Source organism: Bison bison, unplaced genomic scaffold (assembly GCF_000754665.1).
Source record: "Bison bison bison isolate TAMUID 2011002044 unplaced genomic scaffold, Bison_UMD1.0 scf7180017864141, whole genome shotgun sequence".
NCBI classification, from domain to species: Eukaryota; Metazoa; Chordata; class Mammalia; order Artiodactyla; family Bovidae; genus Bison; species Bison bison.
Genome location: NW_011494713.1, coordinates 1,340,099 through 1,344,839, shown reverse-complemented (window position 1 = coordinate 1,344,839; position 4,741 = coordinate 1,340,099).

Here is a 4,741-nt window from a genome sequence, read left to right as displayed (position 1 = left end):
TATATGTATATGTGTTGCAGGCAAAACACTGTGAATTTCACAAGAGCAACCAAGCAACTCTTTGCCATCTTAACATTCGTCTCAAGAGACGCAATGGGAAAACATGAGATGCCATTTTTTTTAGTCTATGCATTTTAGGCCAGGTCTGTGTTTATTTCTTTGGTCTGTACCTTAATGAAAATGATCCTGAGTGAAGGCTGAATGTTCAACATACTGGAGGAGCAAGCAAAATAAAAGCTGCTAATTGCCACAGGTTTGAATTGGGAGAAAAAAAAATAATTGAAGAAAATGAAATGTAAAGGCCTGCATCTTGCAGATTGTATGTCTTACTGTAAAAATGTATAAAACTCCTGGAAGTGTTTCAATATGAGGTCTTTGAATTAAATGTGGATTTTAAATATATAATCCCTGGGCAAATGACTAAATTATGGTGAAATACTGTTCCTTGCATTCATTGATCATTATCTATCCCTCACAAATCTGCCTAGAGATGCAGTCTCTGGATCTGCTTCTGTACATGGAGAGATGTTTGTATATATCCAGGCCATATCTACACACACACACACATTTCAACATCTAAAGATATATTGCCCCTTAAATTGTGACCTGGTATTTGAAACTCTCTTTTCATTTGCTTTATTTTCCTTTTAATGTGACGTCTCTGTACTGATACTTACTGGTTCTTGTTTTGCAATCTTTTTGGAGGTCCATTGCTTTATTAAGACCCACTGCATCTTGGCTGATTTCAAAGTGACACCAGAATATCAGTGCTTAAAAAAACAACAAAAAAAAGTTTTGTTTGTAAATTATGTGACCAGCTTCTCTCAACCTGACATGGAAAGTCTCTTGTACTACACTGTATTTAATAAAAATGATGTCTTACAATAAATAACATCCTCCAAAAGAGACACTAAAAGTGACATGATTACTAGAATTTTCACAAGGCATGGTGTGCTCTTTGTCTGTCTGTCTGGCTGTCTGTATTTTAGGTAAGGTCACTGCAGGTACCTGCCATTTTCATCAGTTGAAGCAGTGAGAGTAAAAGATTCCCCCTGGCTCACCCTTCCATAACCTGACATTTTTAACTTTGATCTTGGATAACTAGAACATCTCTGTCCAATCGAACTTTCTGCACTGATTGAAGTATTTTATCTGCACTGTCCAGTAGGGCTAGTGGGCACTTGACATGTGGTGAGTGGGTCTAAGAGCTGAATTTTAAATTTCATTTCATTTCAATTACTTTACATTTAAAGAGTCACATGTGTCTCTAGACTACCATGTGAAACAGCACAGAACAAGCAGATAGAATCACCAGGATTTCTAACAGATCAAACCTAAGAAGCTTACCATAAGAGAAACGTTGTGTATTGTGGTCTAGGATTGGGGCAGCTCTGAGAATCGTAAGGATTCAGGAAGAGAAGTAGCCAGATGGAAATTTTCACATCTTCTCAGCCTCTCCGTTAACCAGTGTTTCCTAAATTAAAGGTGAAGGAAGATAAAAGAAGGGTGGTTTCATGGAGATCTGGCAGCCCATCTTTTCCTGGCCATCAGCACAGTCCACTCACACTTGTATTTCTCAGCATCTCACGGTCGTGTTCCCCACTGTCTGACCACTGCCTGTCTATCTCCTCTGAGATGCACAGAAGGCACCTGGGCAGCATTCCTACTGGAGGCTTCAGGAATGCAGTTGGACAGCCCTGTCCTTAAATCATACTCCTCAGGAGCTTTGTCCATGAAAATGCCTCTCACTGGTTCAGATATATGTTCCTGGAGTGAAAAAGACACAACCAGGTTAAAAGTCAGCAGAGACTTGGGGAATTCAAAGCCATGGGGGGAGGGAATAACTTGTCCAAACATCCCAATAGGAACGCGTGTCGTCGCTGCAGCATTGAAGTGTAGATCCCACTCAGAGAAACAGCATTACAGACTGCAGGGTAAGCCACTGAGGCCCTGGCCAGTCATAACCCATTTGGATTATTAAAGATCCACACCTTTACCAGACAATGTTTTTATATGCCTATTATTTGTATATTTATAATTGGCGAGTAAAAGTATTAGTCGCTCAGTCCTGTCTGACTCTTTGCAACCCCATGGACTGTACCCCAACCCAGGCTCCTCTGTTCTCCAGGCAAGAACACTAGTGTGGGTAGCCATTCCCTTCTCTGGGGGATCTTTTCAACCCAGGGATCGAACCCGGGTCTCCTGCTTAGCAGGCAGATTCTTTACCATCTGAGCCACTAAGGAAGCCCCAATAATCAGTTTAAATTCCAAACCTAAAGTCAAAGTTTTCAGAGCCCTCATCTCCTGGTTTGTAGACCCCATCCCATTTTCTCCCTCAAATACACACCTTTAGTTCACCCTTGAGGAAGCATAACTGCTTGGCTGGGAACATGACTTCCGAAGTATTGTGGCTAACAACCTCATTCAAACAGGTGTCCTAACCTTTAGAACAAATTGACTAACAAAACCAGTGCTCAGTGCATGCCAGGGTGTTATGTATGTGTGTTAGTTTCCTGGTTTTCCTGTAACAAATGGCCACCAACTGAGTGGTTTAAAACAACAGAAATGTCTTGTCTTTCAGTCCTGGAGGCAGGAAATCTGAACCTGTGGTGTGGGTGGGGCCACGCTCCCTCTGGACACACTCAGGGAGACTGTCCTTTACTGTTCCAGCCTCTGGGGGCTCCAGGTATTCCTTGTGGCCACATCACTCCAATCTCTGCCTCAGCGGCCTCCTTGCCTCCTCCTCTGTGTGTCTGTTTTATAAGGATACATATGGCTACCTTTAAGACCCACCCAGATAATCTAGGAACAACTCTTCCTTGCTCTTTTTTGCCTTATCAGATCAGGTTCCCAGGTTCCAGGGACGACTATGTGGGCATATCCTTTTGGAGGCCTCCCTCTAAACCTCTCCAGTATGGTAACTCACCCAGCTCTTACATCAACCCTGAGAGGTGGGTACTATTATTATCCCCAGTTACAGGTAAGAAAACTAAGGCACTGTGACTTAAGGAACTGCCAAAAAATTAGAACAAAAGAAATGGACCAGCAAATGTAGTAATTACTATTTGCCAGAGAAGTAGTCATTTAATCCCCCAACAAGAGAGAAACTCATGAGGTCCCACTCCAGGCAACAGGCAGAATAGAAACGCAGGCACCTGGCTGGTTCCCCGAAGTCCGCAGCTGGAGTTTGGCCTAGCCACGTGTCATGGTGCTTAGGGTCTGGGCTCCAGGCCCCTCAGAGACTGCTGAAAGCAATTCAACATCCCAGCCCTGTTACAGATGGAGTTATGAAGGGGGCTGATGCCAAGATTCCAGGTTCCAGGCGACTAGACAGTTTCTAGGAAGTTAAACCTGGAGTGTAAGGATTTGGGTCATTAGGGATGGGGTAAGAATTTGGCATGAAGCCAAAGCCCCAAATCTGGCATGGTCTTTGGGATGCTTTCCTGGACCCACTGCTCCTTAACCCCCTTCATACCACTCATGAGCTTCGGGAGGGTGAGCCTGCAGTGGAGACGGTTGCCTAGCAACCAGGTTCTGAGGCCTGCAGTATGTGAGACTACCTCTCTGCAAATCTGGCCATTTCCCCTGTGTCAGCTCTCCCACAGTTAGAGCTATATGACAGCTAAACACCCCATCCCTCCGGCCTTCTACAGGTGGTATTTTACAATGAATGCCAGGCTTACACCAAATTCATCCAACAAGCAATGATTTATTATTGACTATGAGGTTGGTGGGCTATAGTCCATGGGGTGGCAGAGTCAGACACAACTGAGTGTCTGAGCATATATAAAATGCAATGTGGGCCCAGAAACTTCCCTTCCCTGACCTTACATCGAAGTCACAGATGCAATGATGTGCTAATGCCAAGACCAGCCTGACCTCTGTTCAGGTGACGTGGGGGTGGGATGGGGGGAGACACGATGGAAGACCCAGGGAGTTCTGGTCACTGAAAGCTGCATTCCTGGCATTAGAGACCTGGACTCTGCCAGATTCTTCTGCCTCCTTCATGTAGGAACAACGACACTTATCCAACACTTAGAATAAATCCTCAGTCTTCAGAATCAATCACTTCATGTACATACAAAAATCTGCCACTTCCCTTATCCTTATTAGCAAACAGCCTGGTATTGATAATAGCATGTTAAATACCAATTAACTACTTCAATTACTTCTCACATGGGCACCACTATTCATCTATAGGACATCTATTTTTCATTAGATAGATCATGATATCTAATCACTTTTAGTATTACTATATAGGTTGTATTTGTATACACACATCATGTTGTATTGTTGTTTAGTCACTCAGCTGTGTCTGACACTTCCATGACTCATGGACTGTAGCCTGCTAGGCTTCTCTTTCCATGGGATTTTCCATGGAAGAATACTGGAGTGGGTTGCCATGTCCTTCTCCAGGGGATCTTTCCGACGCAGTGATCAAACCTGTGTATCAAACCTATATCTCCCACATTGCAAGCTGATTCTTTACTGCTGAGCCACCAGGCAAAGCCCTAAAGTCACACAGATACTATAACAACCTGCCTACCAACAACTACAACCTCTCCTTCTATAGCAGGTACGTATGGATTTGTAGATACCAGCCTAAGTGTGGGAAATGCCACTACTTCGTTTCGTTTATATCAGGCTACATTTGACTCAAGTCCGCATCCTGCAGGAGCAAAACCAATCTCAGCAATTACTGGGGGTGCCCTCCCTTCCTAGGGTATCCTTTAAATCTCAA